The sequence below is a fragment of the Bidens hawaiensis genome, unplaced genomic scaffold (genome assembly GCF_021521415.1).
Source record: "Bidens hawaiensis isolate Kalapana, Puna unplaced genomic scaffold, B.hawaiensis_p1.1 tig00028784_1, whole genome shotgun sequence".
NCBI lineage: Eukaryota > Viridiplantae > Streptophyta > Magnoliopsida > Asterales > Asteraceae > Bidens > Bidens hawaiensis.
The window spans coordinates 109,684-124,275 of NW_027494721.1; positions in this window are offsets into that span (position 1 = coordinate 109,684).

Sequence of the window (14,592 nt, forward strand, 5' to 3'; positions counted from 1 at the left end):
TCAAAATTGATCATGGCTTTAGTGAAAAGGTCAACAAAGTTGTTGTCAGATGGACTATCCTAAGCATGCATTATCACATCATATAACAGAGTTGAAGAGATTCAAACTGAAGCCCAACAACTGATGTTGGATCCATCACTTGAGAGAAGTAGTTGGATGATGTGAGTTTGAGAAACGCTCGACAAGTTGTGGTTGATCCATATGAACAAGTTTAGTGTTGTTGAAGCACAATATATGAAACATTTTTTATTCCTTGAAGTTCTCCCATGTCGTTTATGAAAGACTCTAATCCTCCATCAAATGGTTTATCATCAAATAGCAAGGATTTGTCTCCCATCATATGCCGGGTGTAACAACTATCTAAGTACCGAATACTATTGATAGTCCTCATTGATTGACCCTACATGCACTCATCGTGTAATTACTTAGATCGTCAGATGGTCCACATAACTTGTCCCATTGTGTGGGTTACAAAGCATTTTGAAAAACATGATTTTTGAGAAAACAAAAGTTTTAAATAGTTTAACTATAAAACTAGAGAATGATCACCAATGTTTAAAACATTTCAAAAGTTGCATTGGATTTTAGATAAAACAAAGAAATTTCTAAGATATCTTTTAACGTAAAAGTATAAGTCTTTAAAGTTGTAAAGGGGTAACTCATTAATAGTTGAGGTTAATAAAATGGGTTGTGAATGAGGGTAAGAAAATGAGATAGAAGTAGGCTTTAATAAACAATCTACTTAAATAAAAGAAACTTTATTCATGAGGTAAAACAGGAAAATGATAAGGTTCAAATTGAAATAATCCAAGCCCATAAAGAGGCGTTACGATACACAATTAGGAAAAAGACAGAAGTAACTTAAGATAGAATACGAAAAACAGCAAAAGTGTTCGGAGTCCTTGAGTAGCTTAATTGATGTGACTTGAAGCACCATAAGAAGTTGCATTCGTATGGGTTGGAATAGTTGAGGTAGATTTACTTGGGATAACTTTAATGGGTTGAAGCTGCATAGCATGGGCTTGAGTAGAGTATGCTTGGCACACTTGAGCGTGCGGGTGCGGGTTTTGATAGAGTTGGGTTAGGTAAGGTTGACCTTGATTGATGGGAGGAGCTTGAAGGACATGGGGTTGATGGGTTTGAACATGGTGAGCATGGGTAAAGTAGTAGAATGTGGTTATTGTTTGAGCTTGATGAGCATGGATAAGCTGAGGACACGTATTACAAAGATGATTTGGGTCTCCACAATGATAGCAAGTATGGGTATTACGAACATCGGGTTGAGCATGTGGGGCGGCTTGTACATTAGGCGGGACATGGCAAATGTTAGCAATGTGGCCATAACGATTGCATTTAGTGCATAGTCGGTAATGGGATTGAGCAGAGTGATGAAGGTTACACTTGGTACATAGGGGATGAGGTCCGGTATAGGTTTTTTTGTTTGGAACATTTTGGTTCTGGTTAGTAGGAGGTTGTTTATTAGGTTGGTTAACGGCATAGTTTTAATGGTTAACTTTACGCTTGTTGTTGTGGTTATTGTTGCGGTGATCGTTGTTGTATAAAGCAGGTTTGGGTTTGGCTTTAGAATCCGATGATGAGTCGGTTTCTGTCTTGTCGGGAGTAGGTTTGGAATCCTTTCGGGACAAGGTTTCATCCCTAACATGACTGTCAGTGAGGGAGGCAGCTAGGTCTATAGCTGCATCGATGGTTATGGGGTCACGGCTCACCACAGCATCACGGAAAATGTTTGGTAAACCGCGAATGTATTTCTGAATGTCGTGGTTCTTGGGGATTACAAGGTGAGGTACGATACGGCTAAGTTTACAGAAATGGTTGGAATAGGTGGAGTTATCCCCACCGGTTTGCTTAAGCTCCCAAAATTCGGTTTCAAGCCTTTGCAGTTCGTGTTCAAGGCAAAAATCTTTCTTCATAGCCTCTTTGAGATCCTCCCAAGGCATGGCAACAACCAAATCAGGTCCTTGGTCGGCCTTCAAGGCATTCCACCATGTGATAGCTTGGTCCTCAAAAACGCTCGAGGCGAACTTAGTCCGTTTGGCGTCCAGACATGCACATTGGATGAACGGATTCTCCATCTTCTCAAACCATTGCAACAAATTGGTGGCATTCTCCTCACAACGAAAGGAAGTAGGTTTGGTACTCAAGAAGTGTAACATCCTACTTTTGATAATAATAAATAAAGAAATTCGTTTTTATAAATAGTGTGTTACTATTCAATTTAGTTAATTAAAAATAATAGAGTGTGAGTTTGGTCAATAAAAGATGGCATAAGGGATGGTAATGGGCCTTAGGTCCATGGGCTTAAGGGTATATAAACCCCTTAAACCTCTCTAAAACCATAAAACCCTCATTTCCATCTTCTAGCCTCCATACACACACAAAAACACACACAAACACCTCACTCCTATACGGATCAGATTTGAATCTGAACCAAGGAGGGTTTGAGTTAGATTTTCTTCATACAAGCAAGAAACACGTCTAGGTTCACGTGTTGGACCAAACCAGAAGTTAGAAGTAACAAAAAATATACGTTTTAGATTAAAGGTTACATTTTTAAGGTTGATTTGCCCTAAGAATTGATACTAAGGAAAACCAGGAATTTTTATACAAGAAAAATATAAACTTGAATGTAAATGAGATGTTGGAGTGAAATGGGTAATATGGATGACGTTTGGGCCAAGTAAGAGGACGAAAAAGGAACTTGTTATGGCTCATAACCTGTTATATTGTTTAAACGGGCAAAACGAGTCTAAGGGAAGGCTGGAAAGTGATAAGAACGAAACCATATATGAACTGAACCCTTAAGAAAATTGATTCAAAAGAAAAGTAATCGAATTAGGAAGTAATCGAATCGATTAGAAAAGTAATCGAATCAGGAAGTAATCAGGTCGATTAGAAATGTAATCGAATCGGGAAGTAATCGAATCGAATAGAAAAGTAATCGAATCTAATTGAAAAGTAATCTAATTGAATTATAATCGAATCGAATTGGAAAGTAATCGAATTGAATGGTCATTCGATTAGAACTGCCATTTGATTAGAATCTGTCATTCGATTAGAAATGCCATTTGATTAGAATCTGTTATTCGATTATATTTTACATTCGATTAGAATCTGTCATTCGATTATAAATGCTATTCAATTAGAATTTTTCATTTTATTTGAATTTCCATTCGATTAGAATTTCCATTCGATTAGAAATTGTCATTCGATTAGAACTATGATTCAATTATATTGGTTCAAACTTCAATTTTTTGTTGATTTTTTTTGTAAAGATTTATGAAAATAAAGTTATTCCAAGCTGACCCCAGCCAGGGGTTCTGCCTCTTGGACCCTGCTAGGGGTTGATGCCCCTATACCCCACTGCCAGGGCCCTGCCCCCAGACCCCGTAGCTAGGGGTTACACTAATATGATAGTATGATAAAGTTAGAGTTAGTTAATTAAAACTTAAAATTATTATACAGTTAGTCATGCACAACTAAGGAAGGGTGTTACCGTTAACTCAGAGAAGAACAGGACACATGTGAGTTTCTAGCCGCATTTCCTTGTTATGTTTTCGGGGCTGTGTGCATACTCAATGTGAATAGTAAATACACCTACCTTAAGTGGTAAATGTATGACATGTGAATGTGTATAAATAATATATGTATGAGGTTAAGAGTATGTATAAAAGTATATAATAAATTGTATATGTAAAGGAAGGTATGTATGGTTGTATTGAAAGAATGGACCTGACCCTGATACTATCTGAGATAGAAGGGATCAGACCCTAATAATGTCTGATACAGAAGGGACCAGACCCTAATAATATCTAAGATAGAAGGGACCAGACCCTACTAATATCTGAGATGGTAAAGATAGTTATGTATGTAGTTTGAAAGTGTGAAAGTATGAGAGAATGTATTAATGTATGAAAGGAAGGTAAACGTGTAAAGTATGTAATATGTATCTTCGGATGTGTATATGTAAGTAAGTGTATGGTTGTGTGTTGCCTGATTAACTAGAACTCACTCAGCGTAGCTGACCTTTAGTATGCACGCAGGTGAATAGGCTAAGACAGCTCTCTTGAATGAAGACACATGGCATTGGACAGAAGAGGCTGGCATCTTTAGAAGAATGTTATGATGTTTAAATATGATTCTTTAAATTATGCTTAAGACAAGATTTTGGTTGTTATGAAAAGATTTGAATGATTATGTAACGGTTGAAGTTTTACATTCCGTGAAAAGTTTTAATTAACTCTGATATTTAGAAATTTTTGTATGACTAAATCCAACACCAAAGTAGGGCACCGGGACCGAGGCCTTACAAGAAGTTACGAAAGTCATAATTTTTTGGAGCAGCAGATGTAGCATAAGAATTCGAGTTGAGGCTCTGGATTTGGGTTATGATTGTGATTCTAGCAGCCAGACGGCGATCGTGAGAATCAGATGAACGTTGTAAGATAAGGGGTACCTTGCGTAAATACTTATGAGTTGATGTAGTCAATATTATTAATGTGTGATAATTAGATGAGGAGATGAGGTAATTTTAAAAGTTTATTTGGTTAAGTTAACTTAACAAACAACTAACGAAACAAAGTTTGTGTGTTGGCCTCCCATGAGCTTTCCATGGCAGTTTGAATGGCCCAACGAACTAACATATAAAAACAACTGAGTTGGACGGATCGTGAGCGTTACATGACATTTTAACTGTACCAACACTACGTGAATATCGACCTTCGGCCACACATGTGGTCTGGGCGATTTGCCACACTTCGGCTTAATGTGTGGCTAAAAGGTCTTTGACCATGTTTGAAAACCTTCCAGAATGTTTTTGCCACACATATTATTCTTCATGTGACCATTCTATACCTACTCAGGTACTTTTCGCCACACTTTGAAAAAAACTAGCCACATTATAAAAATGTGTGGCGAAATGTGACCTACAGTAATAGTTTGTTTGATCTTTGATACATGTGACCAAAAACACATATATTAGCCACAAACTGTGACATTTTAACTAGCCACATGTTTTAATAGTATGGCCAAATGTGACAAACGGCTACTGTATTGATAAGAGATGTGTCTAAAAGGTAAAAGATATAGCCGCTTATATTACGTCGTGTGACCTAATGTCACATTTTATAGCCCCATTTTTAATGAAGTGGCGAAATATGACGAACAACAATTGTATTTATTAGTAATGTGGCTAAAAAGCTTAAAATATATGGCCACTTATACGAGGTTGTGTGACCAAAGAGTAGTTTACTTTTATTTTTCCTAAGTTTTTTATTGTCACGGATACACTTATTATGTGTGGCTATAAGTGATAAACTGTCACACTTAAATATTTTTAAGTGTGTCCAGATGTAATTAATGACTACTTATACGAGGTTGTGTGACCAAAGAGTATCTTAGTTTTGCTTTTTATATATTTTTTATTGTCACGGATACACTTATTATGTGTGCCTATAAGTGAGAAATTGTCACACTTAAATATTTTTAAGTGTGTCCAAATGTAATTAATGGCCACTTATACGAGGTTGTGTGACCAAAGAGTATCTTAGTTCTATTTTATATAAGTTTTTTTATTGTCACAGATACACTTATTATGTGTGGCTATAAGTGAGAAATGGTCACACTTAAATATTTTTAAATGTGTCCAAATGTAATTAATGGCCACTTATACGAGGTTGTGTGACCAAAGAGTATGTTAGTTTTACTGTTTCTAAGTTTTTTTATTGTCACAGATACACTTATTATGTGTGGCTATAAGTGATAAATGGTTACACTAAAAATATGTTTAAGCGTGTCAAAAACGTAATTAATGGCCACACGTTGATTTGACGAGTGGCGATGTCACCATTGCCTTTACAGTTTCTTGTGCCGCCAATTTCAAATTGTCAGGGAGATGTACCGCCGGGTTCCAATGGTGTTTAAATACCAATCACAATCACAATCCACAAATCACAATCACAATCCATAATCACAATCTACAATCACAATCACAATCACAATCCACCTTTCTTCCGATTATAATTTCCGATAATGGCTTCAACATGGGTTGAACGTGCACTGGGTGCTCATGCCCCCATCTACTACGACCCCACATTTTTCACCATACGATTCCACTTTTCTTCCGGCGCTGTCCGGAGGAATCAAAGGGTGAGGTATGTGGACTATGTCCACCCTCACACCTTCATGTACCAACAACTTAACCGAATGGTTAGGTGGCTTGGGTACATGACTGCTGATTATTTCAGCATTGATATGGTAGTGCCGGGAATCGAGGTGGCGTACATCGAGTTGAACAACTTGGAGCACTTCAAGGCGGTGTCCATTTATGGGGCATTCCGTAGTCAGGTGAACCTTCGCCTCCAAAGGCTTAGGGACTCCACCTATACCTCGGATGGCATGTACGAGAGGATCATGCTCTCTCATACTCCAGAAGAGAATCCGTATGTAGATTCGGATACGGAATCTACAGGGAGGTCTATGATGGATGTCGATGTAGACTCTGCGATGGAGTCGGATGCTAGGAGCTAGTTAGTTTTATGTTATTTGGTTTTCTATATTGATGTAAATGTTATTATTGTAAATGTTATTATATTTTGGTATTAATATGTTATGTGAATTTATTAATTATATTTCATTTTTTTAATACATAATCACTTATATCATGTGAATGTTATTATTGTAAATATTATTATTAACTGTAAAGCGTGAAGCGTTTCCAAAGCGTGATATATATAACTGGTGGCTGAAATTTAATGACTGCTTTTTTTAATACATAATCACTTATATTATGTGAATGTTATTATTGTAAGTGTTATTATTAACTGTAAAGCGTGGAGCGTTTCCAAAGCGTGATATATATAACTGGTAGTTGAAAGTTAATGACTGCAATAAACCAACTATAAAAAAACAGACTTTAATGCCTGCAATAAAACTGGTGGCTGAAATTTATTAGGCTTTAATATATATATATATATATATATATATATATATATATATATATATATATATATATATATATGTTATGTGAATTCCAAACTTGGCCAAGCAGAAAAAATCTAAGGTTTCCACAGATCTTAAACTTCACAAAGATCTTAAATTTTGATAAAATCCCTTCCAAAACTCAATGCCATCACCAAATCTAAGGTTACTGGTGATGGCATTGAGTTTGGAAGGGGTTTTTCAAAACTGAATTTTATATGTTCAAAGGCTTCTTCAAAGTCTAAGACCCACATATGCTTTGGTCAAAGATCTGAGTATGGAGGGTATAATTTTGGAATGCAGGTTAGTGAAAGAAGGGCATAATGGTCTTTTTTTATAAAATGAGTTGATAATATTTTGCAGGAAACCAACTGTTAAAAAGTATGTTGAAACATAACCAAATAGAGGTTGTGCAAGAAACAAAACCATCAGACGAGAAATGATGACTGTCACCGATGGCCGGTTTGGGCGATTTCGCGGTTTCCAACCGAACCATGAACACCCTAGACAACATGATGCATTTTTGGGCTTTCTTTGTATTAATGTAACTTTGATATAGCACGAGTCAGTTATGAGTGTAATGACTTTATTGATCTTACTATGATACAATACAAGTCAATTGTGACTTTTATCGATGTAACATGATGTATGTTTGAACTTGACACCAATTGACCAAAATAGCCAGAAGATGAAATGAATTCAACAAACCGGCCTGTATAAGTAGTAATAGTATTAAAAACAACCAATATTTCTTTAGTTTGAATTAATAAGTACAAAGTAAAGAATTGTGATATCGTGTATCACAACTAAATTTAAACATTATTTACATCTAACTAGCCGAACGAACACAACTGCTGGGTCGACAACCCCGACATCGGTGTCAATCTCCATTACGAATAGTTGTAGGCTTTTTCCCGGGCCTCCAGTAATCATCCGGGGACTCATAACGAAGCAGTTGATTTGGTTGTACAAGTGGCAATGTATTACCCTCATGAGGGAAAGTTACCGTACTAAATTCCTCATTGGTCTCGTCATACGAATGCCTATAATTATTGGGTGGAGTCATGAGGACAACATGTTTTTTTCTATCCAGCTGATCTTGAATATAAAACACCTGGCGTGCTTGCGAGGCCAATATGAACGGATCATCCTTGTTGCCAAATTTGTTTAGGTCGACCGACGTGTAACCAAGAATATCATGTTTGACATGTTTACGGTCAACCCATTGGCACATGAAGACCGGAATTCTTTTAGTATGATAATCTAGGACCCATATCTCTTGCAAAACCCCAAAATAAAAGTTTTGTACATAGGTCACCACGTCTTTTTTGATGTGCATGTCATCCGCCTCTACACCAACCCCGCTGTTCTGGTAAACTCTACCATCATGAGATTTTGTACGAAATTCAAAACCGTTGATGTCGTATGAGTCGTATTTGTAAACGTTGCGGTGTGCTCCGTGTGCAATCCACTTTACGGTTTCCGATACAGAATCTGGGGAGCCCGCTAGCTCTCTTTCAACCTGAATTTCATTACAAGGATTAGATTCTTCACCTACACTGCAGAAACTATAAAAGAATTTAAAAACTACAGAAGACTTAATAAATTGATTTACCTTGTCGCGTAACCAGTCACCAAACTTTAAAGTATGCTCCTTTTCCAGCAATGCTTGTCGTTTACCAGGCATTTGGTTTTTCAAAGAGGTCTTGTGTTGTCTGCAAGTAGGAGTATAATATATTGTTAATTAATATATATATATATATATATATATATATATATGGGTGCAGTTACTGTACGCTAATGCCTTAACATACGGTATATTCTGATTTAATATATGGGTGCGTTTGCTGAGCGTTTAAGTTTTCTATATAGAGTAACTGCACCCTATATATATATATAATTTAGAGTATATATGTTAGTATTACTTACTCGATATACAGCGCTATTTCAGGCGTATTCTGCAGCACATATAAATGTGCTCTCTTGAAGAGATTAGGAGAAACTTCAACTGATTTAGCGCCTGTGACAGGAATTGTCTCCCCATTATCATCATGCTTATCATGTGGAATACCAACAGTACACTTGATGTTTTTTTGGTATTCGCTCAGAAACTCGATTGTTTCTTCCGCAATGTTCTCCTCAGTAATGCACCCTTCTGGATAACTTTTGTTTCGCACATGCCCTTTGATAACCTTCATACACCTTTCAAAGGGATACATCCAACGAAAGCATGGTGGCCCACATAATTTTATCTCTCTTACAAGGTGCACGGTTAAGTGAACCATGACATCAAAAAATGATGGCGGCAGATACTTCTCCAGCAGGCACAGTGTAACTATTTGCTCTTCCTGCATCTTATCAAGCTCTTCTACAATGATTTCTTTGCTACAAATTAACTTGAAAAAAAAAACAAAGCCTGATTATAGCATTTCTCATTGGTTCTGGCATGATGGACCGTATTGCTAGGGGCAGAAACTGTTGCATAAGCATGATAATCATGTGATTTAAGGCCTTGTAGCTTCCTTTCTCTAAGATTCACCAAACAAGAGAAGTTAGAACAATACCCTAGTGGAGCCTTCAGTTTATACAGTGTTTCAAGAAACATGTCTTTTTCTTGCGCTGATAATGTGAAGCATGCTGCAGGCAATTCTCTATTGTTGCCTTTTGCTTTCGGTTGCAACTCCTTTTTAATCCCTAAAAACTCCAAATCCTTTCTAGCTACCAATCCGTCTTTTGTCCAACCGGGAATGTTCAGCAACGTCCCGACAATACTTTCTGCCACATTCTTTTCAACATGCATCAAATCAATACAATGTTGGACAGGTAACTACTTCCAATAGCTGAACCGTTGGTACCATATGTTGAACTTCTTCCAATATGGCTGCGGCGTTGTGTTATCCCTTTTCCTCTTACTCCCACTTAGGGATTCAGATCCCTTTCCCCATTCATTGTTAATGTTTTTGACCTCGTCGTATATCTCTTCCCCTGTCATAGGCTCTTTAGCGGTTCTCATCTCCTCTTTTCCGTTGAACGTATTTTTTTGTTTTCGGAAAGGGTGGTCATGTGATAAATACCTTCTATGGTCAGCATAACTCTGCTTCTTTGTGTGATAAAGTCGAACACACTGAGTGTCGCCCCGACACACCACACAACCTTTGAATCCACTGTAAGGGCAACCACATAGTGTACCAAGAACAGGGTAATCATTAATCGTCCATAACACAACTGCACGTAGTGTAAACATTTCTTGTTTATATGCATCATATGTTGGCTCCCCGACCTCAAATAAAGATGCTATATCGTCAATTAAAGGCTGTAAAAACACATCAATATTTTGTCCTGGCACTCCGGATATTAATAAGGAAAGCATGATGAATTTTCTTTTCATACACATCCAAGGTGGAAGGTTGTAAATGACTACTAAAACAGGCCAGACACTGTGGTTTCTGTTGCCTCTATGTATGTCGACCCCATCAGTGCAAATCCCTTGACGGAGATTTCTTGGATCGCTTCCGATGGTATCGGAGTACCTGTCATCTATGGCTTTCCATGCTAGTGAATCTGATGGTGGCGTAAAACACCGGGTTTATTGGTACTCGTGGCGTGCCATGTTAAATTCTCTGCTGTGGTCTTTGATTGAAAGAGGCGCTTGAATCGTGGAATAATGGGAAAGTACCACAATACCTTAGCGGGCGTGTTTATGCAAGTTTTGTTAGTCTTCTCATCCAGTGTGATTATAATTAAGCTGGTACATATATGACATACCTTTTTGAGCGGCCACTGGACCACCAACACCAACATCTGAATCAACTGCATCACACAGATGTAATAAGTTTAAAATAACAGCATAAGTGTTTTAAGAGCGTTTTAATTATACTAATAATTAGTTTAGCCCAAATACCTTTTAGAGCAGCCACTGGACCACCAACACCAACATCTGAATCTCGTGTTTTAGGGACCACATTATTAGTGAATCTGTTTTCCCATTCATAACGTCTAGCAAATATATTCTCATTGGATGGATGTCTATCCTTTCCTTGACGGACCAACTCGTTGATCTCGGAGCAAATTTTATCAAATTTCTTCAACTTGTTATCCATTGCCTTATTCCAAGACTGTAAAAGGAAAATATAATTATTGTTAATTCAAAAACATTTCAACTTATCCCAGCCAGTTGCAATGGAGTTAAATAATAGTCAACAAGCACGATAGGCATTTGCAAACTTAAAGGTGAATAATCGCTTACATAGTCATCCAAATCATGTTCAGCTGTTTGATCGGCATTATCTGTTTCAGATGCACTTTAACTATCTGTTTTTTAATTACATATAATGTTGAATTACATAAAATGTATGTAGAGATCAAAGATATGAGAGTTTTTAGAAGAAAATAACAAGTTTAATACCATGTTCTTGTTTCTCCTCAGCTGCAGTGTTTTCTTCAACTCCAGGCTTACCGGAAGCACTAACCGTCACAGCAGTAGTAGCAGCAGTAGCCGCAGCAGAAGTCTCATCAAATCTCTTCCCGAAAGCACTAACTGTCACAGCAGCAGTATCAGCAACAGCAGCATCAGCAGTCTCATCAAGTCCCTTCCCAGCAGCACTAACGGTCACAGTAGCAGGAGCAGCAGCAGCCGCATCAATCCCTTTCCCGTCAACACTAAACGTCACAACAGCAACCTCAATAGCATCTTCTTCTAAGGAAGGACCATTATTCTCCAAGTATTTTTCCATCTTATTAAGAGTAGTTGTAGCTATGTAGTTGACTGCAGGCGTTGTGACGGGAGTCCCAAATGGACCATATTTTTTCTGGTATTCATGCGTGTAAAGCATCACAAGGAAGGTGATCGGACCGTTGTATTGATCGTTGATACCTCTCCATTCTTCCTTTGTCATTTTCAAGTTTTCAATAACATAGCTGCACCAGTTCATATTTGGAATATCCGATGTTTTATCAATTACGGAGATGAATCGTTGATTGACTGTTGTTGATTTTGTCACAAATCCTATACAGGTGTTGAACAACACAAGGAAATTAATCTTAAACAGTTCACCAACTCCTTGATCCACGGCCAGTTTGTCTTTCACATGCTTTATACTTATTCTTGAATTTATCGGGAATTGATTTTTGAACAAATATGTAGTAACATCTCCTCCCAATCTTGGTCTACTCTTGTCTAAAATAGGAATCTTACCCATTGGTATCCCCAACACTTCATGTACTTTTTGTGGTGTTATCTTAATAACACCGCTCCCAATGTTCAATTCATTTAAACGGCTATTATAGTTCATGAGCAACCAATATCCCAAAGTTGTTGGAGTTTGGGTTACTTGAAGTCTTAACATTGACCCGAAACCCATTTCTTCTACACAAGTTTTTTGGGCAGTGGTCATTGCCTTCACTGCATCAACAATATTAATAGGTGCACACCTATTCTTCAATTTTTTTGTCTAAAAATTCAACAAAAGGTTTTCCCCTCTCAGCTGGCTTCTTTTCTTTAATGGCTCTCTTTTTCGGATGCTGAAAGTCCGGGCCAGAGGTGCTGTGTTCCACCTGTTTCCGCTTTGACAACAAACTGTCGATTTTTGTGTCAAGGTCTGAATCAGAGTCTGCTTCCACAACATGTTTTGTTTTCCCCACCGGAGCAACTTTTTTAGTCTTCCTTTTATCAGTCTTGTTTTTTTTGACAACTGAATCACATACATACAATAAAACACGTGGGTAGGGGATAAAACACGAATCACAAGGAAACAGAAAACTCTTATCAAACATCACAATGATAAATTCTCATACCAAAGCCATAACACGCTAATAATACACTTATAACATACTTTAATATTATACATAGATTTTAAAAAAACAAAGACATGTATTACAACAACAACACGCTTATCAAACGCTTTAATACATACGAAGATTCAAACAAATGCTTACATTTTAAGATTAAGTAAACCTAAAACGCTAAAAAAATCATAAATTAACACCTGTTCCATCTTTATTCTGAGACCTATCGTGATTTTGCTTCGTTCTTGGTTCCGTTCCAAAAGTAGATGAGTTAGGGTTCTTCATTTTGGTTCCGTTCAAGAATAATTAAACCACTCGGGCTTGTGCTTGTGCTTCACAGTAGAAACGAATCGTTAACGATTTTTAGGAATATTGACTTACGAGGTTGAATTTTGGGAATAATTATCGCCGTTCCAGAATAGATGAGTTAATCGTACGGTTAGTATTGTATAGTAGCAAAAAGGCGCGTGCTTTTAAATTTTAATCGTACGGTTCGTATTGTATATTAGCAATATATATATATATATATAATATTAGATGGTGGTGGACGGTGGTGGAGGTGTGGTGGTTCATGGTGGCGGATGTGTGGTGGTGGGTGGTGGTGGCGGAGGTCGGTGGTGATGGTGGTGGGTGGGTGTTGGTGACAGAGGTCGATGGTGGTGGTGGTGGTGGGTGGGTGGTGGGTAGTGGGTGGTGGTGGTGGATGGGTATAAATATATGTATATATATTTTTATATAATATTAGTGGGTGGTGGTGGGGTGGTTGGTGGTGGTGGAGTGTGGTTAGTGGTTGGTGCTGGAGGTCGTTGTGGCGAATGTGGGCGGTGGATGGTGGTAGTATGTGGTGTGTAGTATGATTGCGGATATGTAATACATGAGACGATGACGGTGCTATCCCGTATGATGACCATGATGATTGGCCCAATTATGACGAGACGATGCTAATATAACAACCTTGGTTGGTGGTGGTTATCATATTGATGTTGCTAACCTATATGGTACGGTTTGCTTACGCCAACCCATACGATGGCGACTGTAGCTCGTACGACGAGCATGACGTCTATGATGATGATCACAAATATATATATGATGATGACCAATTATATGTACCTATATGACAATACGTCACACAGGCGCGCACACACACACACACTCATATATATATATATATGTTGATGTTGATGGTGACACCGATGTTTAATGACATGTAACCCGTATGATCGACGACGACCATGATAACGTATACGATGGTCATACTGATGGTAGCATGTACGACTGATTATGTCGTTTGATGACGACAACAATTCATAAGATGGTGCCGACAGTGATCGCTAATATTGGGCGTTTTGTTTACGATAACCCATACGATGCTAACTACATCCCGTACATGGAAATCGGATGATGATGATAATGATGATGATGATGATGATGATGATGATGTGTGACGATGATGATGTGTGACGATGATGACGACACTGATAGCGAGATATATGTTACCAGTATGATCAACACCGACTACGATAGTCTATACAATGACCACGTTGATTACCCGCACGTCTGATGATGATGCCGTTTCATGGTGACGGTGATCGATGATTATGATGATGATAACCACTATAATACATGATAACCATGATAACTTTATGATGTTGATCATCATCATAACACATATGGTGATGATGATAACCATATGATAATGATAACACTAGAATGTTATGAGCTTCTTTATTAAGAAGTTGTAAATCTTGTCCAGAAAATCTTACTAATGGTTAAGATAATACTTCACTAATGGAAAAAAATTAATTTTATTTA